Consider the following 27,247-nt stretch of genomic DNA (forward strand, 5'->3'; position numbering starts at 1 on the left):
TACATCTTCTGATGGTCCCACGTGTGTCACATTTCCTGCATTTTTTGAGAGATCCCATATTGCTTACTATTCTAGGAGTTTCAGAGCATAGCTCGGGTGAGCTGCCATGCTACTCTACCTGTGAAAGCAGCAAGTTGTCCTAGGTATCTTCACAGTTCAGTCCTTCTTGAGGAGCTAACTTTGGTAACATTTATTATGGGCCTCAGGAGAAATTAATTCCCCTGATAGAGAATTAGACTGAGAATTCAACTTAGCACAGCTAATTTGTTCCACTTAATTTGGAAGTTCTCATGCTGCCTTCTCTGTCAGTAAACTGGTGGAGGCAGGACCTCCGACCAAGTAATGGTAAAAGGAGAGGGGTCACCTCTTCCATTAACACATCTGGATCAGGAAGAGGATGATTTACTATGCCCACCCCAAACTCCTATTGAAATGAACAATCCCGTTCCTCACAAAGGACTAGTGGCTCTGCTGCATATTTAACTGGAATGGTAATATGGTCAGTTGCATAGCTGAAAATGTAAGAATTATAATATGATTGAGCTAATTGCTTCCAGAGAGAAAGAAACAGAAAGAAGCTATAAAAAGGCATGTAATATTTGAAAATCTGACTATTTTTCCCCCAGTAATACTGTTTGTAGAGCTTTAAGTACCTGGTGGAACATAAATTATTAACTATTCTTTCTTGTAAGCATGTACGTTTTCTGTGTTTTGTTAAATCTTTTCTCCAACTACTGGTTCATGCCAACAGCTTCCATAGCAAAATGCAGTACATACAGGTGGGTAAAATTACTGTGTATCCTGAGTAATTAGTTGTGGTTAGTAGCCAACTGTTGATGTTGTATCCAACATTGCAATTTTCTAACCCTGAGATACCGAGTAAGTGCAAAGCTCTATTAACTCTTCTTTTGTAATAGCTGGACCAGTAGCTGGTTAAAGTCAAAGGAAAGATTCCCATTAGCTTTAGTGGTCTGTGAATCAAGCTCTTGATATATATAGAAGGCCCCTGAAAACAAAGTTTTATTTTTTTAATGTATTGTCTCATTTGTTGAATAGCATGGCTTACTGCCCAGTGTTATGGCAGTTCACAATGACTATTCTTCCCACCCATTCTCCTTCTCCTCCTTCCATTAATCAGTGATGGGTCGAATTCAAACGTTTTGGAAGTTCTGTCTGGTTTTGATGTGATGGTACATAAAAATATCTACAAAGTAGTTATTAGAGTGCTTGGTGTGGCTGCATTTGTCCTGGGGAAACCTCCCACTCCTCTCTGTGAGCAGCAGCACATTTTGCGGGAAGGTTGGCAGCTCTACAAGGTCTTCTTTGAGGCAGGCTCCACTCCCTCTGCCCCAGTGGTACATCCATCATTTTTGGTTTTCCTTTCCAAAATGCTTTTCACAAAAGTCACTTCCTTGTTTCACATTACTCCATGCTCTGTGAATTCAGACTGAAACATGCTGTGAACCAGATCCGTATCTGGTGTAAATCAGCATCATCCTGCTGCTCTCAGTGGAGCTACAAAATTTTGTATCCATGGAGGATCTTGCCCATGAAGTTTCTACACAAAGAGGCAGTTTTGATGGAGTTAAAAAGAGTTCACATGTTGTAGGAAGAGATGTTAGCAGGGACAGCAAATGAAAAATCCCACCTAAACAACAGTGTTTAACTTCACAGATATCAACATCTCTGTTCTACCTAATGAGATCATTCTGGATGATTTTTTTCTCTGACAACCCTCATATTGTGTGTTTCTGGGTACTAAAAATTGGTGCGGAGCAAAAAAGGACCAGGCTGCTGACTGTATAAGACAGCTCAATTAGTGTCATAAACTAACCCTATATAAATGTATCCCTTGCACTCCCATTTCCTTATATAACTCACCACCCCAAGCACCTTTTTAAAAAGCTGCTCAAAGTTTATTCAAGGATGCGTTTGGTTAGATTTACAGTATTTGTCACTTGTTGGCCAAAAGTGACATAAGGGATTTCAGTGTGCTGCTTTTAACGTGGTAACACTGCCTTTAATTTAGCATAAGTGATTATATATGTTTGACTGTCAAATCACTGTATGTAGCTTTTGTGGTTGGGGGCTTGTTTTATCAAAGAATTCTGCTGAACCTCTTCCAAACCAGAACTCTCATGTGTATAATTATATTGTATTTTCATTATATAAACTTTATTTTTAAGACTGAAAACATATGAAATTATTATGGGAATGTGCATTCTATACAACACCACCACCACGTACTTGTGGGAAGAGAAGTTTATAACATAAACCAAATGTTGTCATTAATATACAGGTACAAGATGTATCCATGTGACCCATAAAACTAATGATGGAATAGAGGGATTTGAAAATACATGTAATTGCACTTCAGATTGAGATAAATTTATAGCAACTTTTATTTTGCATTAAATAGCACCTACTTGATACTCTGTGAAAGTAGATGTCAAAGATTCATTGACAGCTGAATCAGGTTTGATTCACTGACAGGCTGAACAGTACTTGTATAGTCAAGCCAGGTGCTTCCAAAGTATCTTACAAAGTGATACTTCAAAAAATTGTTATTACTTCATTGATATGTTTGATTGGTGCAAATACAGCTCTGTTAGAGACCTGTTTTAGAGACCTAAAATAAATATTTTGTCCTGGGACAACTATTCTGGTGTTTTGCCCTAAAATTGTACACTGGTATTAAGTCCTTAATTTCATTGTCTTCTGTCACAGCTCAAGGAGGACCTATTTCCAGTTTGAATAGGTGTCACAGAGACCAACGCATTAAGAGATCTGCAACAGAATATTGTTTAGGGCAAGATCCAAAATTATATCCAACAGCAAGGTCTGGCCAGGAGGGATAAACTGTGTAAATTCTGAGTAAGCTGTCATCACCATCAAGTCCACAGCCCATATTCATTCATAGATTTATTAACAAGGCTGCCAAGTGTTGTCCCTATGTTATAAATGGGGAACTGAATCATCATGTAGATTAAGCAACTTACCAAGAACATACTATGCATGTCCAGATAATTCAGCACTTGAATTCAATTCTCCTTCTGCACCCTTACTCCATTGCCCTAAATAATAAGCTGTCCTTTATTTCAAATGTCTTTGGTAGCTCCCTATGTAATCTGAGTTTTTTTCTCTCTGCCTCAGTAACTTTTGCTTGACTAATAATGCTTCCTTAAAAAGGAATCCTCAAAAGAAGTAAAGACTCTAAAGGGTATGTCATGAAAGCAAGCCATTTCTTATATATATATATATGTGTGTGTGTGTGTGTGTGTATGCGTATATACAAACATAAGGACATAGGGAGCAAGAGATATACACATTTACACACAGAGCAAACCAGAGGACACATCCATCATCAGAACAATCTATGAGTCACCTAAGATAAATGCTAACTCTTTCAAGGCAATCCTATACAATAGATCAATAAACAATATCTTCAGTTTGTGGCTGGGAATTTAGACCCGGTCATTTACAAGCTAAAAAACAGGCCAAGGAATTATGGTGATAACTTGCCTTATCATCAAGCAGTGTGTGTGACTGTTGTCATCTGTAAACTACTGACAAGCACGCTCATGGAGGCTTTGATTCTTCTGTTGGGGCGACAGCACAGAAGCCATTGATGTTACAGTGCTGTAAACCTGAGTGGAAAATCGGGGCCCGGGTCTAAAAAAACAACAAAAAAATCTTATAATTATGCATAACTTATAGGTTAAGATGTAACAAATGCAGAAAAATACTTGAGTCAAACAAACGCAGAGCTTCCTAATCACAAGAGAAGTCAGTTTTGAGGCTCAGCGTAGTAAATTCCTGCACAGCATTCTCAAAGTCCCCAGCCTGAGTCACTTTGAGCTTAACTGCTCTTGAGCTTGGAAGCTGATGAATCACTGTTGAGCAGTATGTATGTTTTCATAATCTTCACTTTAAGGAATGCCCATTCAACATCTAAGCTAATGACCACTGGATAAGGGTGCAGATGGAATGCAGTTTCCACATTTGGAAACATGCTGTGATGAATCTGCTCTTTAAGTGTGTTTATGTTTGAGGGACTTTGCATGCAGGCTATCTCCTCGATGGCATGTTAAACACTCTCTCCAAAGAGAAGAGTGCAAGAGGAGAGGTAGTGAAGGGGGAGGAAAAGACTCCAAAAGGATGGAAAAGCCATAAAATACATTTCTTTAGAAGCACTGAAATTGAATTTGCAAGGTTTGAAGAGCCTGTCCCGTTTAAAGGAAGAATAATAAACTCCAATTCATCCAAATTCGCCACAAATAATTAAATGTTGAGGGGTCTGGACTTGCAAAAAAAGGCACTGTGTTTTCCAGTATCTCCACAATGAATCTAATTTGCCAGTACATCACATGTTCAGACACTGAAATCCGTCAAAATGTTTGCAGACAATTTTTGTAGACTTTCAAAGGTCTACTAATTTTACACCATCTCCCTCCCTCTTCCCATATCTCCATGTGCATTTTGATGTATGTTGTCACTGTTGTCATTTAAAATCTGTCTTTCACAGTCTCAGCAACGACTTTTGGTATAAGGGAGGAGTTTGCAACCATACTGTATTTTAGCATGGCATTTAGCCTTGGCTCCCATTATGTGCATATTTCCATTGAAGACAATTGGTTCACATTAGGTATTCTGCAGACCCAGTACTGCCATCTCTTACCATTTCTAGAGAGAGCTGAGAGACTAGAGCTAGAAATTTAATAACTGGTTTGAAGACGACACAGAATTATCCTCAGCTTTCCTCCCAAACTCATGTAAACAACTGCCCCACTCCCAAAATAACTCACAAACTACCTTTCCCCCTCCTCATACTTATGTATGCCTCTGCACTTCCTGATCTTGGCAGGGATATTTCAGAAATAGCTATTACAATGGTGTTTCCACTCTGAAAGAGGAAACACTGGGTGGGAGGAGTTATGAAAGGAACAGAGGAAGCAAAGCTGTTTTCATACCATCTCAAGCTGCACTTTTCTAGCAAATAGGTGGAAACGCATCTGGGTGAAGTATGCTATTGAGCCATCAGAGCCCCATCGCTGTACAGCACAAGGCCAAAAGTGAATATGCATAAACCAGAGCATGTGTGGCTCCTTGCATCATTCAGCACAGCTGACGCTGACAGGCAGCTCTAAACTGTTGAACAAACTGAATGAATCAAGGTCAGGCCAGAGTCAGCAGCAAGCTTCCCTCCCTCCACGATTCAGTGATACATGAAAGGTACTGACTGGATGGCTCTTTAGTGCGGCTTTGAGCAGAGCAGTCATACAGTAGAAGCTGCTCTGTCACATGTTTGTCAGTAATCCAAGATTTTAATTCTGAACTTTTCCATGAATCCAATAGCTATATTTTCTGGCTCTGGCCCGCTGGAGTGCTTGGCCAGGGCTATGGGAATGCAATGTCAAAGCAGCCTGTCTATGAACTGAGATTGCTTTCATGCGTCTCCACCTGCTGGCTGGCATTCCTCTAATTGCAATAGTCCATAGAGATGACAGCGTACTTTCAGAACTAATGAGCTTACGTGGAAAATGTAACTCAGCTTCACAAGAAGATGAGCAAATAAGCACTAAGGGAGAGATTATTTTCTAACTTGATAAACAGCAGCACCCTGCATCGCAGGTGACAGGTAGAAGGCCACTGAGATTTTTCAGGTCAAGCTTTTGAACTTCTGAAGCCTCAGTTAAGAAGATAAGCAATAAGAAAGATTTTTGGACGGAATTCATAAAGTGTGGAAACATTAGCATTTTATTTCACTACCAAACCCAGATGCTAAGAATGTTAACGTGCTCTCATTGACACAGTGAAAAAGGGAAATTGTGTATTAATATCTGGAAGCATGTGCTTTCTGGGGCCCACGGCTTAGTTTCTGTGTGGTTAGGAAAGCAGTTACTTAGCAAATGCAGGCAGGCAGCTGTTTCAAATGGAATGGAATAGAAATGATTAATGACTTCTATGCTTTAAAGAAATGAACCCACAGGATTTCTTTCTTCTACTGTGCTGTCCCACTTGGCCATTTCTGTCATGTGCCCTGGGACTTTCTTTGGAAGTTTTCAATGGTCTGTCGTGAACTGCTCTTTAGAAACTTACTGGACCAGATCTGGAGCCAGACAGATGACAGCTGTGGATCTGATCCATTTGTACATACATTTACAGACTCTGAGCACAGATTATCAACACTTGATATTCCATGAACTTTGTACTGCAACAGCAATAGTATATCTTGCTCTCAGACACTGCTGTGATGAGCACAGTATTAAATCCTATTTAGAGTAGGATCAGTGTTACCTTTTCCCTTTTGTAGCCGCATTTTATTCAGGCTATATTATACAATGTAGAATGCAAGGGGCACTCTCAGGCACTGAAAAAATACAAGGTACGAACCCTTCCCCTGTTAGTCATGTCAGATATCAATATGGATTATTGGTATTTTACCATTTTCTGCACTTCCAGCAATGGCTTGGTTTTATCCTGCCCAAACTGCTAACTCTACCATCTGTTTCTCATGTATGCTTTCACATAGGTTCTTAGGTCTTCTATGCATAGCAATGGAAAGTGGAAAAGATTAAAAAGAGGATGAGGAAGAGAAAGAGGAATATGGAGAAAAGAAAAAGGAAGGCTATACAAAACACAGATAACATGTTCACTGAAACATTCACAGCAAATCATCCAGACAATTTTGGTAAAGTAGAATTTACCAGGGAGAGTAAGTTCTCCTCTGACTTGACTTCATGGAGTTACTTTGTATTCAAAAGGGTACATAATATGATCCATAAAGGTTCTTTTGCTATATTTTTGACTATGTGTTCAGAACTGCTAAAGCATGAAATATGAATGTTTGCTATTCCAGAGTATTATCCTATTTCAAAAGTGTGTTCCGTATTACTAAGCATCGGGAACAGGATAGTAACTACAGAAAGTGGTAAAGGTGTCCATTGCGTATCTGTATAATTAAAACCAGCGAGCACATTTATTACACACCTTTAAAAGCAACATTCCTGGCAGTTCAGCATATTCAGTATTCTTAGCACTAGAAATCTGACTAAATCAGCTAGCTATGTGAATTCAAAACCATCAAGTAATTCAGAAGGTGTATGAGTTTAATACATCCTGAATGTGTCTAATACCTTGGCTAAGCACAGGCATTCAGCTAAAGAGAGTTCTCATAGATCACTTTAAGACACAGCAAGACTGGAAGATGATATTTGCTTGTCTACAAGTATATCGCTCTCAAGTCATCGTTTCAACACAGGAAGTTATCTGCTACCTGTGGCAACAATGTGCACTTGGACACAATTAGCCTGCTGTCTGATGATATTTAAGAATTAGCCACATAAGGCTTTCTTACAAAGTTGTCAAAAAGGCTCAATTGATTACTTTAACTAAGCCTATTTAAAATACCTGAATAAACTGATGCAAAATAAAAGCAACTTCTGCATGTTTGAACGGCATGCTTCCTTTACATCACTTATTTCCAGTGTAGGAATAAAGACCAGCTCAAAAGAATAGCGTTTCTCTTTCTCTGTCTCTGCAGATCTCTGTCAGGTACTTGCGTGAACTAGTACTGATGCCATTCAAAGTTCACAGTATAAGGATGAGCTTTATAATATGTCGGTACACAAAATCACACGTGGAGTTAATAAATTCAGCTCTATGCTCAGTCCACTTTGCTGAAAGTTGGTCCAATAGCCTAAACCATTTTTCACAGGCTATTTTTGAAACTGATATAACTCAGGCAGGAAGTGTGAGAGTGTGTGTGTGTCTGTCTGTCTGTGTCTCTGTGTGTTTGTCTGTGCTGCTGAACACCATATGAGGGCCAGATCTATTTTCTGAAGTGGATTCTTACTCCTGGTTTTGTTTTGTTGTTGGGTTTTTTTAATTGTGAGATGCTTCCTGAAAACTCCCTGGTAACCCTAGAGGGTATAGTAACAAGTACTGTGTTTTTATTCCTACCTGGATAATCTAGCTGATGCGCATATGGATGAATTCCTCTCTTGTTTTCCTGACTCCTTTTATCTTTCAGGCCAGCGCCTCACATTAGTATTTAATATGTGCTCTCATTTGACACTGTCTCAGTTAACATAGTATTTTACCATCATATTACAAATTATTTTAAAAGAGTGCTCAATTGAAGGTCCCTGTGTAGTACAGTATTTCTGCTTTGCTGTCCATCCATGAAAAAGCGTATTAAAAATAGGCTGTGAATTGTCTGTTTTTTCCTCAAAGCCTGTTGATGCTGAGCAGAATGTCAGGCAGATGAATAGTCATGTCCATCATTTGCAAAGAGATCGTACATCAGTTGGTGTTCTCATGCCTTAGAGCTGCACTACCAGTGAAGAAATACTAATTTTGAACATTTTACTATGAATACTCTTATTAATTTTCCTGTTTTGGCAAGAGAACTATTGCCTGCAAAGCCTTTGCCCATCTCTGAGTATAATAACAAACTATTACTATGGAAAATAAAAGTCAGTGGGAAACTGATTGTCTGAGAGACAATTCAGAAGTGTCTGATGAGTTGTACGTAAGCCTGATTGTGACTACACCTTATTGAATGAAAGACTATGAAAATTAGGCAAGAAAATCAGCATGATGTAACAATTTGTGTAAAAAAAAAAAAACAAACCAGCAAACCAACCAAACAGCAGTATGAAGCTGTCCAGTATTTTGTGTGTTGCTCTTAGTATTAACATAAAGGATGCCTGACAAGATAGGCATCTCTGCAAAATGACTGGCAAGCCCGCATAAGCGGGTGGCTATGAGGTGACTGTTTACAGTGAAACCCCACACAGGGCTAGAGTGGTCTCTGTCTCACTTTGGCAGCAGAGGTGTCAAAGGCAGCAAAACGCCTTTTCCCAGGTTAGTGACACCTAGCTTCTGGCACAGACCCTTACCCCTCTTCTTTCTATTCTGCAAGCTGAGGCTTGTAAGCATGAGGGGAGAAGTAAACTTTAGTCTAGCAGCAGAAATACTGAAGTAACTTACTTCCCTGGCTGGAACAAGGAGGAACTGTGGAAGGAATTGCAGCTCTCTGAGTCATACTTCCTCCTTGGAGTTTCTCTTGGAGTAGTGCAGCTCTGCACCATGCCTTAGGCTGACACTATAGTTAAGCTTGTCCATCGTCTTATCCACGAAGTGATAGAGAAAGAGAGAAAGAAGGAAAGACAGTAGTGGATTATCATACCCTCAAATCTCCCGATTGCAGCTCTAAATATAGCTAAACAAGTAAAAATCTGTTTCTGGAAACAGTACAACTATTTAGCTCCCAACCCTTCAAACAACATACATGAAAAAAAAAAAAAAAGAAAAAAAAACCAAACCCAAACCAAAAAACCCCAACTAGTTCTCTCCCAACCGAGATCCTGTATGTGGAGCCATGTTAAGCACATTCTGATCTCCAGCCAGAAAGCAAAAAATTCCCAACCGCCACACCTATCCAGGGTGTGACTAGAGACTATCAACTAGTTTATATTTGCACTTTGATATACAGCACATGCTTAACATCATATGGTGTATCCCTGGAAAAAAAATAGCAACAAGTTTCAACATAGAAATTGTGTTAGACTAGGAGGCCAGAATAAATAAGAGCCAATAAGTTGTAGAATGACTTGAGGTAGCGTATAAGATCTCATCTTAAAAAATAACATGAAGGCAGTGCATTGCAGATGAAACACATGATGAAAAAACATTCCAAACTTCTCATTTGAGAAAAGATTACAAATAAAATAGGCTCGGGCATGCCAAGTGTAAAATCTTTGATATGGAAATGTAGTAATGGTTAAATGAAATGGGCTGAAAATCTGTTTATCAACAGTCTGTAATGCCTAGTTGGATCACCCCATGAGAAAAGCAAATGAGTAGCAGGAGAATATACAGAGACTGTTAAAAAGTTTACATACCTCCTGCTTTTATACCTCAAGATATAGCTCTTCACCTTAACTACAGATTTTGAGAAGTTACAAAGCTGGTATGAAAGCACACCTCAAATGATGCAGGAAACATGCCCTAAGACCCAGATTTTTCAGGAGTCACCTAGTGTGCTCAGCCTGAGATATATTAAAGGGACCTGGCTTCTAGACAGGGGAAAGGAGCCTTCCACCATCAAGGCCCGCCATGAGCATCTTGGACTGATATCCCCAAACAGTGGTACCACTGCTCGTTTCTAAAAACCTCAGCCCAGGCTAGCAGCGACTGTGAGGGTGCTCTGCTTCATAACGTATGTATTCATGAAAATGCTGTTGTGAGAAAGACCACCAGAATGTGCTCTATGTGACACTGCCCAACTTCAATGAGCTCTGCGCATCCAACTGAATACAGAATTTGGCCCATTACTGTTACCTCCAATTCATTTTTCTTTTTATTCACACTAGTCTTCTATTACATTATTGCCAATGGGCATGTAAGTCATTACTGCACCCTACATGTGAATCACAAATGCAAGTGCCATGGAAATTAAACTCCTTGACCTGCTCACATTTTTCTCTTTGATGTCAGTCTGAATAGGCATTTTTGACTGGAACATAGTTTTAATTTTGAGAACTGGCAAGACAACCACAACCTTTTCTGCAAGGAAGTTTGCTGAAGAATTCTTTGTTGTTCTTCCCAAATTACTTTCCTAAAGAAAGAGTGTCAGCAAACAGCATTGCAGAAGGCCCAGATCATATATTCACCGTGTTCAAATGCAGGAAGCAGAAGAACAGCTACTGTGTTCCTGTTCACACCAGCAAATACACAGTCCTAACTGTATCAGTCTGAGCAAGTTGCAAAATTTCCATTAACCTGACCTGGAGATGAAAATGGAAAATATTTTTCATTCATTGCTGAGGACTTCTTTTCACACTGAGAATCTGGATTCAGGGTCATCATGGCTGTGTGCAACCCATGGGGCAGCTGCGTGCTCTAGGTCTGAGCACCAAATATCTGGAGGGGAGCTGGGACAGGCAGAGGTGTGTTGGGACCAGAGAGCCATCTTCCAGCGGGAGCTTGGGGAATGTGGGAGAGGAGCAGCAAAGCAAATGCCCCTAACTCCAACCCTGTACTTGGGACCCAGGCCTGAGAGCTGAAAACATTCCCTGGGAACCAGAGCTCTGGTCTCCTCCATGCTGTGTGCTTACTGCCATAAATCAGGAGGCACTGCTGTTTCAGAGACTTGGAGCGCCCACCAGCAAAAGACTAGGTAATTTGCAAGGGATCCAGGACCAATATTAGATTTCCATTTGAAACCATGCAATGTTTAGCTGAAACACTGTAGAGGCTTCTGTTTTGAAATCTAGTTTCCCATCTCACTGTTGCTGACCTGTTCAAAATAATAAAAACAAAAAGCTTTCCAAGGTGGATGACACTGGGGCCAAGGATCAAAAACTCACTTGTGTTTCTAAAGGCTCTCTCCATTTGGAAAGCTCGTTCTTGCACTGATCAAACACAGAATACTTCTCTTTTTTTCATTTTTTTAAATTTTCTCAGCCAGGAGACTTGAAAAAGGGAGATCTCTAGGCCATCTATTATGCTGCTAGTCTTTTTCTTCAGGTCACAATATGGTTCCTAATGCTGCAGGGTTTCAGGTAAATAAATATTCCAGAAATAGAAAATAATTGTGTATTCAAAATATACATCCATGCTATTTAAAGGAAGATTTTGTTTCAGATGTGTGGCTATCTGGGAAAAATTATTGTTTGATACAATGTTCTGTAATTTCTCAAATTAGCCTTTTCCTAGAACTTTCAGTCCAGCAAAGAGGCAGAAAATAATTTTATGGCTGGGAAGATGGCACAGACATTGACTTGTTGGAGTTCCAGATGGACTCAAGGACCTGCATACAGTTGTATTTTATAGCTAAAAAGCTAGAAAGGAAATTTTCGTTACTGAATCATTGCAAGTAATTCCATAGTTAATATTACAAGAAGAACAGACTATTTTGAGCTAATTTTTCAAACCTCCTCAAATCCACAACTATCTTTGATTGACTATGAAATGGATCTATCAAAGCCTGGAACACAAATCTGATGTTGTTTAGTAAAGACATAGGAACAGTACTTTTGAAACCTCATGATTTTCAGCTTTCTTCTGGGATTTCTTTTCTGCAGAGAAAGGAGGAAAGAAACTTTGAGAACTATGCACTAGCTACATCACTGCACTGCTTGTGTGGAAATACATTAAATTCCAGATTAAGTTAAAGCCAGCACCATTTATCGTTGATTTTGACAGAACCAAGGTTGACAGAAAGTAGAGAAAGGCCAAAGCAGCTGCCTTGGGTTTGGGTCTATGCTTGAAGATGTCACTGCACGGTATCTTTAAGAACAGAGTAGAGTCACAACACACTGGATATTCTGCATTTCTTTTTTCTTTTTTTTTCCAGCAGATAGAATGAGTCAGCAAGCAGCACTATTTCTGCTTCAATGAATTAATATACCATAGATGCAAGTAAATAATGCAATGAAAATAATCAATGAAAGGCTAATGGTGATAAAAAGTAACTTAGCCAAAGTATTTGCTATGTATGTTTTTGGGACTTACTTCCAAGAGATGAAGCTATACCTGTTAGCTGCCTTGACCCAAAAGAATGGCTTATTTCTGGATTTATAAGACACATTTCCTCCCTTTGCAATGAAATTTTTAAAGTTTTCTCTACATAGCTGATTTCCAAATGTACACAAAGAAGGCAAAGCTGGGCTCTAGATTTGAGGAAGAATATGCATATATGAGCTCTTAAACAAAGTGAAAGCAGTCAACAGAAACATGGATGTACATAGATTTGTGTGTTTGAGGCTTTGAATTTTTGCTAGTGAAATATCATTAATTAATACAGAATAGCAGCGTGCTTCACACTGCTCTTCACTATGGTGAGATTGACAGGACACAGGATCATCAACAGCCACCAGAAACCGAAAGCTCTAGCTAGTGCGTGCTGTGCTGTGTTGGAAAAATAAGGAATGTAATGTAAAGAAACAAGAGTCCAGAGCTGTCCTGTGCATGAGAAGTCTTCTGGTAGAAAAGTTTATGCTAGAGAAAGGGTGGGCAGACTTGTGAAGTGGATATTGATGTTCTCTATTTGCATCTCAGTCCTGCCAAGTAATTCTTACAGTGTTGGGCGAAACAATTCAATTTCTCTGGGCCTGTTTCTGTTACATGGAGATAATAATTATTTCTGTCTCCAGTCATTTGTTTCCTTTGTCTGTATGAACAGAAAGCTGTTCAAGACCGGGGTTGTATCTTAACTGGATGTATTTGTAGTGCTTAGTATGGATGGCACTCAGTCTCAGATGTGGCCTCTAGGCACAATGGTATTACAAAAATAATTAACTGAGAATGTGTATTTAGTTAATTGTAGTAACTTCAATCAGGATATTTGATCTAATTTTAGCTTAGTGTAAGTCAGTTCACATTCATCCATTGGTCTGTTCTTTCTAGGCCTATTGCTTGTGACAATATTGGTTTACAAGCAGGATGTCAACATGCACATGGTGATTTCTATTGTTCGGGAGTTTTTTTCCTGTGAAATGAGCAGGTGAGGATGTCGTACTGCCTGGAAGTTAACTAACTTAGAACATATTTTAAATACACCTGATGCCTATCGGTTTGTGAAGATGTTGAAGGCTATAATACAACCCAACTTCAGGAAGAATGCCTTAATTACCAAGAGGTATGCTGAATGCATGCTGTATCACCTTCACAGAGGCATCCTCCTCTATGCCTTACCTCACTGTTACAATGTCTTTATCTTACTGGCACAAAACCGTATTTTATTTTCCTGGAGAAAACCATTAAAAAATTACAAAGCAACAATTCAGCACCCAGTGAAGGCAAGCAGAATTGTTTCTTTGATGACAAGAAGCATAAGGATTTTGGAGACCCTTCCTGTAGCTGCTGAACACTTTCTCTCAAGTCTTGAGCATCCTCACACTCAGTTTTTTTTCATATCTTAAGATGTACGTAGCACCTCACAGTTTTCACTCCTGACACTTTTCTGTTTAGTTCAGAAGGATCACCAAAATATTTAATTAGAGAGTGCTAAATATAACCACTGTTTTCCAGAATGCTTAAAGCATACAGAAGCTCATCTTTGAGAGTAAATCACTGCAATGTTTAACAAAAGATTTACCACATGGTTCCTAGTAGCATCCCAGTTTGATGTTGCATCAAACTTGCTACCCCTTTTTTAAGAAGAATTAAATGACTTTTCCTCTCCAAGAGTGTTCAGCAACCTACAAGTTACACAGAGACATCAGAAGTCTTTAATGCAGGTTTCCAGAGTAAATGAAACCTTTTTTCAGTGTGGTTGCCTTTGTAATAACAGTCTTCTTATTTGTTGGATACTTATGTAACATAAGATGAAAAGACATTTTATAGCCTTCTGGCAAGAGGACTTAAAATTAACAGCATACCTGTGGCTGCCCTAAGCCAGGGAGGGAGTCATTTTCAGGCCATGGGAAAACTGCAGTTTTGCATCCTTTGCTTCTTCTGACTTACTGGTATTCAGTATTTCCATAGAGTTGTTTTTCATGAGAGCATCATCATCATGCACAAGAAGAAAAATTAAGTAATTGATTCTGATGAAAGAACAAGAGACCAAGGTGGTAAGTGATAACTGTTACCCATTAGCATTTCCCAGAAGAATGTCGTGGTTTAACTAATTCTTTCATTTTACATTTTCATGCCTGGTTAGGCTCTCACATAGTACACAGTCAATTGGCTCTCTATGCAAAAGCTATTAACTGTCTGATTACCTCTGGCAGCAAAACCAAACAGATGCAGTGCACATGAGAGGTATGAAATCTTCAGCCCCCACCCCAGCAGCTTTATGGGCCATATCCTGCCAACCATCCGCAGGCATGCAGGCTCCCACTGAATGTAACCGGTGGTGTTTTACAAAACTATCAATGGCCCTTCACACTGACTCCCTCTCAATATGCAAAAAGGAAAACCACAAAAAGATAATGATCTGGGGTTTGATCTCTCCCATACTGGGCTGACAGTAGGGTAATCCCATTGACTTTAGCTGATTTATCCTGTCAGTCAAATGACTTTCACAGGCTTTGGGCTGGGCCTTTAAACAAATGTAAACTTGATCAGAATCAAGCCCAATCACATTCATGCCCATTCTTGCTTTGAATATTTGTCTTCCATAGCACGTTTCCACCAGGAATCTGAGTGACCTCAAGTGCAAAGTTTTAGTATTTAAAATTAAGTTGACAGCTATTTTCAGAAAAGGTAATTACTCTCTATTACAAATGCAGAACACTTTTAATCCTTAAAGAAGCATGCTTGGAGAGAGTTTCCTACTCATCCCCATCGATTACCAACAAATAGATACGTCAGTGCTACAGTCCCCAAAGTAATGCAGCTCGTGAAGACATGCCTGAGCTCGTCAGCTCGGATATTGTTGGCTGCAGCATGGAGCATACCATACCGTGGCCAGCAAAACCACCCAGGCTCCTGGGTAAATACTTGGGCTACTAGCCTGTTGTGAGCACTGGGCTGCTCTGCTTACGTGGCTATCAATGCTTGTGCTAGCTAGTTGGGAGGCAGGCCTGGGGAGCTGACTACGTGAGCTGCCGACACTGCGGGGCAGGTAAAACAGGGCTCTTAAAGGTGGCTGAAACTAACCTTCAGCTATGTTGCACGGCTTTCAGCACCTGCAGAAGAGCCCACGGGGTCAGCAGAGCAAGGTTTTCTCTCTTCTCACCCTAGCCACTGGAGGTGAGGGATGTGGCAACCAGCAAAGCATGGACAGCACCGCTTAAGTGAAGGGTATGTCAGGCCCTCAGCTATGATCCTTCCTGGAAAAATAACTCTGCTTTCACAAAAGCCCTGTGAGATCTGTAATGACCCCGGTTTCATGGCTTAAGGAAGTATGCACCAAATTGGTATATTGCATCTACTGGGGATCAGACAGACTAATGCTAATACTCCTTCGCTTCTTCAGCCTTTGGGTTGTTCGAACTTTTTCTCTCAGCAGTAACAATTACCCACAATACTAGAGATGGCAGTAACATTAGATCAGAAAATGACTCATTACTGAACTAGCGCTGTCAAGCAAGATAAACACAATTCAGTTGTTAGCTAATCTATTTTTGTTTGTGTTCTCAGTTCATCCAAGACTGATTACATTGCAGTCTATCATGCTAGCATTAAGTATATGTTGTTACAATGCTCTTTACTTTGTAAAGCGAACATTTATGAATACAATAGCTGTATTTGTCTGTCAATATTACATCACAGCTGATGTACTGTGCATCAGCTCTCTGTGTCATAATGTATAAAATAAAATTTTGGGGCTTCAGGAGTTAAATTATGGAAAGACAACATCTAATTTAACAGCATTCAAGTAACTAGAAGTCTCATCTAAAATACATTTTTGCTGTCTGTCATCTTTATCTGCCAGCTGTTCCTTCTGCCATCTCTATGACTCTATGACTAAAGTTTTGTGGTTCAACACTGCCTTGAATCAACTTTGGACTTTGGCCTAAGAAGGCAGGCTGACAGGGGCTGCTTTAAGAGGCCTTGTAGGATGCTTTTGCACCTACGTGCTGAACTTTATCAAAGCAAGCAGCTCTCAGAGGTGCTCAGCACCTCATAAGTTCTCCTCCTGAAAGAATTCAGGCTTTTATTTATTTGCATTGTACTTCTTCTCACTTTGCTTTTAGTTTTGCTTAGCAGTTACTTAGCCTTTGGGAAGGCTATTTATGGAAATTTAAAATTTTCATGATAAAGGAAGTGGTTTGCAATTAGAAGAAGAGGAAACCATTGATCTTGATAATAGGAGAAACTTTCTAACTTGCATGGCTGGCAAATCCATTACCAATTGCTGAACTTTGCAAAACAGTAAACAGGCAAAGGTGCACGGTAAAAAGGAGGTGAAAAGCATCATAAAACATGCTGTCTTTCTCCAGTTGAATTTAATACCAAGTAAGTTGCCATACCAGATAAGCCATTTATCAACTGTCATGTTTTATGAGAGTCTTTACAGACTCAATTAAAAGATCTCGCTACAATCATTTCACGATCAAGTCTTTTTCTGAGAATCAGGTACAGATAACTGATTATTTTTTGAAGGCTGAGAAAAAAATGGTGGCTTTGCAAAGTTCCATCATGCAAGTAACAGGACTTCAGCAAGCAAGATTTCTGCTGCTTTTCATAAACCTGACTAGACTATTATGTGAAAAGGACCAAAACAAAAATATTAGCAGTGAATTTACAATACTTTGGAACCCAGGCAGCTGTAGACATTTTTCAGGAGAGGCATGAGCACACACTCACTGTCCTTTATTATGTTTGCCTTCTACTGTGGGCCTTTAGGTCTTTTGTTGTATTTCTACTGATTGTGAGAAATTCTTTCGGAGCCTACTGGTTAATCACGATACCTTAAACAAGCTGCTGAGTGATGTGGGAAACCATTGCAAAGACACTTAGCTGAGACTGATACACCACACTATGTATATAACCTCCTTCCATCTGATAGTACTATCTCTGGCATGGGCTGTGTGGGAGCCTGCAGTTCCTCTCAGCCTGAGCTGATGGTTTGTACCACATTTCTTATGCAGATGATTCTGTCTCCCAGGTTTAACCCCTAAGCTAGTCAAGATTCAGAGGACGGGATGAAAATGAGGGAAGTAACTTCTACTCTCTCTCTTGAGTATGTAACACTCCATTGTACTGCTTGTCAGGTACATTTTGACACAACAGTTTATTTTTCTCATCGATATTGTAAGATATTATCATAATTATCATTACTTCTATTACATGTTATAATTTAAACTAGTCCAAAATTGCATACCTGTGAGCCATTCCATCTCTCCCTCTATCAGTGAACCAGATGGATGAGATAACTACACCAGGACTGAAGCCAGGGCCCTGCGCTGGTTGGACTCCCTCAGCTCTGAAGTGAAGGTGGCAGTGAGGGTTTCTAAAGAAGAGGTGGGTTTGTGAACAGGAGCATGTTAAGAGCAGGAAATAAGATCCAGCCTGAGCTGAGGATGTGGCTTTCCTAGTCAGAAGATGCATGAGAGCACAAGAAACCTGTGTTTGAGAGTCTGGCACTGACAGTGGCACCCACAGCAGCAGCCACTCTCCTGAGGGGCCTTGGTCCCTCTTCGTCATCCAGTTGTGTGGCCAATCCTAACTGACCCCAGCTACCAAATCCTTCTCAGGGCAAAAGGAGCTGAGGTTTCTTGCAGATCTGAGACAGCCCACCCGAAGCAATGCATTCTGGCTAGTCCGTTGATTGATATTTCAAACAATACTTCATTACTGTTACATTTCTGCTGTAAGGATAACAACCCCACACATTGCACTTGAATTTTCACTTCTTGGTGCAGGAACTGTGTGCTTAGAGTCCTGCTGGGATTTTTGTCAAGACTGTTTCTCCTTGTGCTGACAGAGCTATGGAAATGGGGGAGATCTTCAGGGACTACAGTACTGTACCACAATTATCAAAAGGGTCGCTTAGTACCAAAACATCAAGCATGATCCAGTGAAAAGCATGAGGAATGCTAGAAAAAAACCAAAGGGGTTTAAAATGGCTCAAGGTCAGAAGGCAACCCAAAACCTCAGTGAGTCCATAAGCAAAAGTCCTTCAGCTTGCCAGGCATCAATGCCCTTTATTTCTCCAGGGAAACCATGCTGAGATTTGTAATGTTTTCTTCTCCCAGATACTATGTTCAGAACTAAAACTCTCCTTTTTCATTCTGGCCCTTGATCATCCCAGGACACTTCCCACCAGAGATGGAACTGGCTTCTGTGGCTTTTGATGAAACTATCCTGGTCCACGTACTCTGTGCTGAATAGCTGCCACGCTCTGCCTCGGCGCTCGTTGCAGGTCAGTGGTGCTGTATTTGATTAGTTTGTGAAGTATAGTGGGATCCTGTGTGAGGAAGGTTACTGTAAACTGCTGGTAACAGCTGCCTGTGCTGTAGATCCATGGTTAACATCAGCAGTTTTCTGTGGAAGAAAATCTCATGGACGTCTGTGTAGGTTTCCAAGAACTCCAGGGAAAGCTGAGAAATGAATCCAAGGTAGAGGATGGTAACTCTGCAACATAAATTAAACCAACACATATTTATACCTACATTTTTGCTTTACACCAAAATGGTTGCAACTGTGGAAGCACTAGCAAGGAAGAATATGACCTTACTTCCCCTTTATGGAGTGGGAACAGCTGCAGTAAAGGGAAATCGATTCAAGACCTTTTATCACAGTTGGACTCAATCCTAAAGGTCATTTCCAACCCAAACGATTCTATGATTCTATAAAATAACACCAGCAGAGCCATGGTCAAGAGATAACGAAGAAAAAACATACCAAAGTCCCTTTTTTTTGGCACTTGGAAGCTTAATTAAAGGGTAATATAATCAAGTTGGTGATTAATCACAAACTTTTTATCAATGGAGATTGATTTTCCCGCCAAAGACTCCAGCTTACATTTTGCTATCACTCTAACTTCATCGAGTACACGCACTCAGTCTTCCCCCACTTGTTCCACATGAGTCTGAAACAGCTTTATGGGAACCCAGGGAATTATACCAGGGTAAAATCAGCCCAAGGAGATAACTGCAAAGTAATAGGATCCTTCCATAAACTCTGATACCTACATGGAGTCAAATGAATGGATCTCAATCCATATTCCTACTGGGTGATAAGAAACTTTTATGGCACAAGTAGTGCAGTGCTTTGTAGATAAACTACATGTCCCTTAAGGGCTTTACATTTATAATCCCTGAGGCAAAGGTGTGCATTATCCTTGTTCCCAACAGTACACAGGGTGGCATGAAAGACACCAGGGAGGGAAAGTCATACCTCATCCTGCCAGCTGCTGCTGCTACTGTAATAAGAGGGAAACAGAGGGGTGACAGTTTGCCACAGCCAGCAAGGATAAAACGGCCAAGAGTTTACATAGTCAGATTCCCGTGAAAGGAAAATAATTGCCTTCTCAATCTCTTCCTATAGGATTCCCCACTGCATTGCAACAACACCGCAAAGCTAAGCCAGTCTGTATAAGAACATAAACAAAGTCAGAACATCATACTTTGCAACAAATAAAGCCTGGGGGGGGAAATACCTCTGACAAAGTATATGCTATGTGGAGGGGTCTCTTTGTAATAAACTCCCACGCTGTAGCCTTAAACCTTAATGGTCTGTGAAAGTTATTATGCGATGTTTTTAGCATTCAATTTCATTCTGACAAGACTTTATGATGTGTATTACAGAAGAATACTGTTAAGCTAATCATATTTATACCAAATCTTTGTAATATAATAGCTTCAAACATTTTGAGCAAGGCACAACTTGACTTTTCATAAATACAGAAAGGCAAAACTTTTAATGATGTTATTTTCCTACTGCTTCCCCAAGTCCATCTGTTAGAGCTGCTAAAGATCAAGGGCCATCATTTCTTTTTTCTACAGACTGAACGGTGGAAAAGATACTTGGCTTCCCAGAGCCTAATTCTGCACTTTTTTTTAATTCTCAGGGACAGTCTCTTCAGGCATTATCCATTTGTCTTTTTCTTTTTAAGACATGTCTGGTATAAGTCATGTCTGAAATATAATTCCTTATTTCTGCTACTGATGACAGCTTAAATTATTAGAAGGAATCTGGAAGTTCTTTTTAGGTTTCTCATTTTCACATTATTATTATTTTCCTTTCTGCATTTCATTCAGTTTTGGTAGCAGAAGGAGCCTTATTGGAGTCACTTTTTCCTTCTGTTCATTAAAACTAATTCTACTCTGTTTGCCTTTGATGAGCAGTTAAAAGGAAAGGAAATAAAAACACAGGTAGTTAATACTCTGAAACACTCAGCAATGCAGAACTGCATATACTTAAAGAAAAACTGAATTTACATCCTAAATTTGTCAAGAAGGGCCCTTTAAGCTTGAAACAGGAGCAGATTCTTTTAAACTTTCCCAGAGAATAGCAGTGACCTTGCAGATCAGATAACCCATGGTCTACAAGAGTTCAAATATGTCATCAAGACTTTATTTTACTGCTTGATGTTCCTTGGCCTAGTAGCTCCAACCAGGCTAATTGCACCACCCCCTAAAAAAAACCCCACAACAAGACTGTACAACCAGAACCAACGTCAGCAAAGCAGAGCTGGGTGCACGGTAGGAACGAGGATAAATGAGACACTGTGTCGAAGGCTGGATTTTTGCTGAGTGACTGTAATCTGATGGGTACAATATATTAAAACTAATGGAAACATTTGATTAAAAATATGCTAGATCTTTGCACAGAGTCTTATCACAAAGCCGTCACAGGCAGGCAGCCAAGTGCTTTGTTGCAGCTGAAATGACCATGATAGAAATCCACAGGCCCTAGTCTTCCTCCTCCCATGGAAAGCTTGCCAGAAGGATACCTGCAGTCCTCAGACCTCTGCTGCCTTTAAAAGCACTAAGAGACCGAGATCTGCTAATGCCACCCTTAAAAATACAGACAACTTTGAAAGCATCATCTCCCCAGGCCCATGACTTCCTGGTGTATGTCCAGGGGAAACCTTGACCTGCCCAAGGGGTCACCTTTGTGTCAGATCCTCTGAACAGCCTTTGATATCTCTATGGTTTTATTCCAGAATCAGTTTGCCAGGAGACACTGCTATCCTCCTGCTTGCAGTAAAACCTTCACAGAGGGCCAAAGACAAGCGGTGAAGCCCTAATCTCTCTGCGGCTGGTTTCAGCAAGGCTGAAAAGCCACCAGCAATGCTGGTGTGCCTACAATGCCTTCTGCATCCCCACCGCGAAGGGTGAGCGTCCCAAAACACCCTGTACCTTCCCACCTGCTTTGCCGCCAGCATGATTTCAGTGACACATTTGCTTTGCTGTTCCCTTACTCTTAGTTATTGCTAGGAGGATGCAAGAGCCCATAAGCACAATAAAGGCATCCTAGTCAGCATGAGAACTGCTCCCCTTAATTCTTTTTCTAACAGGCTGTAGCTTGTGAAATCAAATAGGGATTGCATGTTAGTACAGAAATTGACTTCAGTGTATCACCTCCATTGATTTTCAGTACTAAGACTTCCATTTCTATGAGAAATTAATATTTTTCAAAGTTATTGAGGAAGCAGCAGTTATTGTCAATAAACTCCAGTGTGAGCCATTTCAGGGAAGTAAACCAGGAGAAATGACTTTCAGCAGCAGCTACTGTCTAGACTAGATTAGCTTTAACTTTAAACTGTACCCTTAGGCTCCAGTTCAGCAATGTATTTAAACATATATTTAATTTCTAAGCATATAAGTAATTCTGGTGTACTGTACTTATTTAAATTTACGCACGTTTTAAGTATTTTCCTGAATTAGCTTCTAAATCATTCCCAATCTGGCTTCAGTGTGCTACATCATTTGATTACTCCAGAAGTACCAAAAAATATTCTTGGTATTTCTTGAGAAAGTTTTCCTGCTTTTATACTACCATTTTGCTGAGATTCAGCTTCTTTAACCAGTTCCAGTCACAGCCTGAATTCAAAGCCAAAGCTGGGACTTGATGAAATATTTTGGTTGTAGACAAAATATACTCAAACTACACACAGATTTTAAAGAAGAGAGATAAAGCAGGGACACAGCATTATCATGTGCTTCAATCAAATATGCAGCCAGCCATTCCCCTTTTCCAGATCCTCCCTTTTCTCAGCACAGTATTCTGGGAAATTACCTGCACATTTCAGGACACACTGCAGTTAGCACTCGCATCATAACACCCATGCCTGTGCCACAGGCTTGTGCCTGGCAGAGTCCTCTGTGCATATTTTGGGTTGGAAAGAAATATTAAGGTTTATTTTGCTTTCTCTTCAGGTGTTTGAAGTGTTGGATCTTTGTGCGGTACCGTTTTCCAGTTGAGAATCTCTGTCAGATGATCTCACCTAACTTCACTGTGTTCATCCAGATGTTTTCATAGCCTGATGCAATCATGACTAGGGAATCCCATGACAGCATTATCCATATTTTTCAGCTGTGTTAAAAAGACCTTCCTGACATAGTCAAGGGAATGGAAGTTTTATACACTTTCATTATGTGAATGACTGGGGATCCTATCAACAGGCAACAGCAAACTAAGCACTTTGATAAAGCCACTTAAGTCCCAAGCTGGGAAATCAACAAATCCTAAAGAATAAAGGGAATTTTGAATGGAATGACATCACATTTTTAATTTTGATTGTTCTTTAAAAGCAGACACTGATGCTGCAAAAAACTCTAGGCTCTTCCTAGGCTAAGGTAATGTTAAGACCTCAGAAAATATTACGGTTTGGAAACAAAAAGGATGTAGCTATTAATCAAAATTGACATTCACATTTTATTTTGTCTTTTTAACTTTAATCTCTCTGAAATGTAACACACATTTAGAAGAATTACTCCTGCTCCAGTCCCTCGCACCCACCCTACCCCCAGCCCAGAAGCAGCATCCACAGTTTAAGGTTGTAAATCTCAGCAATTTAGAGAAGGATGTAAACACCAATGAAAATTAGCCAACAAAACAAATTCAGTTGAGTTAAACAGGAGGCTATTATCATACCTTACATTCTCTTCTGTCACTAGCTGTAGCTCAGTGGAGAGCGAGTCAGGTAAGAAGTAACCAGAGGGGACAAAACAACTACTGCTGACGTTGTGCGCTACTCCAGACACAGCAAAAAGAATATAAAACCACCAGTATACAAAGATGTAACACTAGGAAACATACAATGTTTCATATATATAAAATATATATAATAGAGAAACATATAATATTTCCCCAAAGATATGCTATTCCATACTATTTTTTAGTCAAACTGAGCTGCACCGCAAGAAAGTAAAAAAATGTCAGCTGCCACAGGCAGACCAAATTAAATATAAATATTTCTGAAGACTTTACTAAGACTATAATCTCATCTTTTAAGGTTTTCAGTTCCTCGCTTCCTTTAGTGATGCACAGAAACAAGCAGACCAGATTCCCCAAAGCTTGTCACCCTGCATCACAATTTCTATTTTTACCAGTCTGGTATAACTGCCCCAGATGTGAAATGGTAGCACTCTGGATCCACTCATTTGGCACACACATAAAAGTGCACGCACACACACACAAGGCAAAAGGTGGTAGCAAACCCAGGCAATGTAAGTTTATTTGATTGTAGTCATTAGTGCTATACATTACAGGTTCAATCCTGCTCCCTTTGATGTTGATGGTAATACTCCCATTGAATTCATGTGCTCTGAAAAATGCCTGAGTTTTGCAAATTTATCATTTTGTCATCTATGCTTCAGGTTAGAATTATAATCCAGTGTTTTAGACTTGGTTTTGAGCCAAACGATTTTTACTAAAGGTTCAAAGAACACATGCTTGTCCTTCAGAGAGGTGCCAATCCACTTTACAACCAAGGAGTAAAATGGCTGAGGTTTTCAAATCAGTCTGAGGGATGCTGTAGTCACCTGCAAGATGTTTGCAGTTTCAGCTTCCAGGGTCTCACTCACGTGAACAGCAAGGCCCTCCTCTTGCTGGGGGCACAACGGTGCCTGTCTGCTTAGAAAGAGTTGGGAAAGTCATTCACAGACCACCACAAGCGAAAGGAGACTTTCTGGGATTGTTCATGCTACTGAACTGCAGCTCTTTCAGTGAAATATCTTAAATCCTAATCATCTACATTACCCAGTCCACTGCTTTTAAGTGAAGCAGGTTTCTTTCTCTCCTCATCCTCACTTTCTCTTGGCCCCTGGTGGAGAACATTGCATGGTGAGCAATGTTAGGTAGTACAAGTAAAGTTCCTCTGGTCATTGTGGTTGTTCAACCAATGTATTCAAGACCAATATTCAAGAAGTCCTGAAACAAGGCAGATGAGCTTCCCAAACACAGAACTTCAAGTCAACAGAAAGCATGAGAGAACACAGAAACAATTTAGGTGGGTGTCAGATGTCAACAGGACTTAGATTTTGAAAGCCTCTCCTTCTGTCCCTTGGTACAGTTAATGTACCAAGAACTGGGACCTTAAAGGAGGTGAGTGGATTACAGGGGAGCCAGGCAGCTGATGTCCTGAAGAAATAACCCCTAGAACTGCCGCCGGCTTAAATTGGAGTTAAGAAGTGCTGAGCACCCCCAAAAATATGGTCCCAAAGGTTATTTGTATCGCTTTTACTCAGAGAGTGTGTCACAAAGATGTGGTGAGCAGATTTACCACCTTCAAGCAGGTGGAGAAAAAAACAGACAGGGCAGCAGACTGAAATGAGAAGTGCAGTTACATGGCTAGGTAGACTCGGTTCTGGGCTCTGGGAGAGCTGGAGAACAGGCAGTGGAGACTGTGACAAAAAATGTGCCAGATCTCATTTGTATTTAGACCGGAGTGTCCCAAAATATAATTCTGTCTTTACACCTTTTTACTGCGCAGAGATGTGCACAGGAAGGCATGTTGATCCCTGCAGCCAATACGTTTAGCCAGGAGTCAAATCTGCCTCATTGGAGCTACCCCTCCAGCCCAGCCTATCTGATAGTATGGATCACAGTTACTAATGCATCTTTTCTGGCAGAGGGAGACAAGAAAAAATGTAAGAAGACGACACCTAAGACATTCCTGAAATAGCTTTTGTGCAGCGTATGTGACACATACTGACTTACTGGCACTTACCAGGAATTATGCAAGGCACTCCGCAAAATTTGATTAGGGCTTCACCACTAATGAATAATACAGCCTAGGGATCATTCCAGTAAACTCTCTGTCCCCCTGCCTCAAGCACATCGTCACATCAGCAATCTGCCTCATTACAGCAACCCAATGGCTGCTGACTTCAGTGGGAGCAGAAATGAACCTATAAGCACCATTTTGTTTTAAAATATTGGTGAAAGAGAGATGAAAAACAGTAACACAGTGCTTCAAAAACTACTACCAATATCCAATCAAATAAAAAACAAACTTCTAATGGTATTTATAATGTGCCTTTAAATTGCCTTGCAGTACTACACAGAGGAAGCATCAGTTTGTGGAATGGAGAAAACGTTCCTTTTCTACCTTGTAAAATGACTTTAAATGCTCTATGTGGCTAATACATGTTTTTTCATGGTTCACAAAACTGTATCAAACACCAGTGTCTATAGCGGTCGCTTTCATGCTGATGTGTTACCAGAACGTAGTGTCAGCTGAGGACTCTGGGTTAACAGTGCACAGCAAAACAAAAACCGTAGCTGCTGGGTTTGAAATCAAAATATTTTCCACGGAAACATTTTCACTTTGAGGATGTTGCTGCACAAAGACACTGTCTATTCACCTTGATGCTGTCTGCCAGGCCTCCTTCGGTGCGTCTCCTTCTGTCGGCTCATTTCTGCCATGGCTGAACATGAGGTTTCCCCTGATGAAGAAAGGCACAAACCAGCCCTCGTTTCCTTCTTCTTCCCGTCCTTAGCCCTTTTGCCTCACTTCTCCATGTTACTACCTCCTCTCTCCAGGATAAATTTCAGCTAAGCTAACTTCCACCAGCTCTGGAAGGTGGCTATGGTCTGTCCCTGCCCGGCCTGTCCCACAACGATGGGGCCTCGCCTCAGGACGCCCTGGCCAGGCTCTCCCCTCCCTTGACTCACACTTCTCCCCAGCTTGGTGAGGGTTCCCCCACACAAATCCTTCAGAGCAGCATTGCTCCTTCAGATCCCTCCCTCCATGGACCCATATGGTGGCCCTGCATTTGGGTCGCCATCGCTGTCAGCGCTGGGTGGGAAGGAGGAAGAGCTGCCCCGTGGCCCCTCCAGCGCATTGGAGTTTGGGATCTGCTTCCCCAGCGTTGTCCTTGGCAGAGCAGCTCGCCCACACGCACCTGTCCGCCAAGGGAGATGGTCTGCGCACCTCTCCCACCACCCAGAGGACGTGCGGCCCTGCGCCAGGCGCTGCGGGCACAGCTCCCAAGGGGAAAACATGGCGGGAGGCCGTGAGGGGCCGCGCGCCTCACCTGCCTCGCGCCGCAGCGCCTGGCACCTCAGCGCCTCCCGCCTCGTTACCGCGTCGTAATTACAGGCGGGAGGGCCGGGCGGAGGCGCCCGCGGTATGAAGCCCCGGCATGAGGGGCGACACCGCCGCCCCCACGGGAGCCGCTGTTCCCCCTCCCGTTTGCGCCAGTTTAGGCCGAACGGCCCCCACCAGAGCGGGGCGCGGAGGGGGGAGGTTTCCGCGCCGGCGCCCCCCCCCCCCCCCCCTGCGCCGCTCCTCGTAAGAATACGGGCGGGCGGCGGCACGCGAGGAATGCGCGCTCAGGCGGCGGGGCCGCGCAGCGGCGCGCGCTGCCGGCGGGGGCGGGCCGGGCGCCCC

At 41.2% G+C, this 27,247-nt stretch overlaps 2 long non-coding RNA genes across 4 annotated transcripts; one reads left to right on the forward strand and one right to left on the reverse strand.

Moving 5' to 3' along the window:
- Positions 1-2,222: 2,222 nt before the first annotated feature.
- LOC121094816 lies at positions 2,223-27,151 on the reverse strand. 3 transcript variants are annotated; one of them, XR_005829943.1, is made up of 5 exons: positions 26,760-27,151; positions 26,220-26,300; positions 19,801-19,993; positions 14,391-19,035; positions 2,223-3,672 (listed from the first exon to the last, which is right to left on the reverse strand). It is a non-coding gene; the product is annotated as an uncharacterized LOC121094816 (long non-coding RNA). The 3 variants fall into 3 exon arrangements; XR_005829942.1 differs by lacking the exons at positions 2,223-3,672; positions 19,801-19,993 and having other exon boundaries at positions 17,674-19,035; XR_005829944.1 differs by lacking the exons at positions 2,223-3,672; positions 14,391-19,035; positions 19,801-19,993 and adding an exon at positions 24,398-24,483.
- LOC121094818 lies at positions 18,765-22,870 on the forward strand. Its single transcript, XR_005829946.1, has 3 exons — positions 18,765-18,823; positions 21,572-21,742; positions 22,788-22,870. It is a non-coding gene; the product is annotated as an uncharacterized LOC121094818 (long non-coding RNA).
- Positions 27,152-27,247: the final 96 nt, after the last annotated feature.

The sequence above is a fragment of the Falco naumanni genome, chromosome 10 (genome assembly GCF_017639655.2).
Source record: "Falco naumanni isolate bFalNau1 chromosome 10, bFalNau1.pat, whole genome shotgun sequence".
Lineage (NCBI taxonomy): Eukaryota > Metazoa > Chordata > Aves > Falconiformes > Falconidae > Falco > Falco naumanni.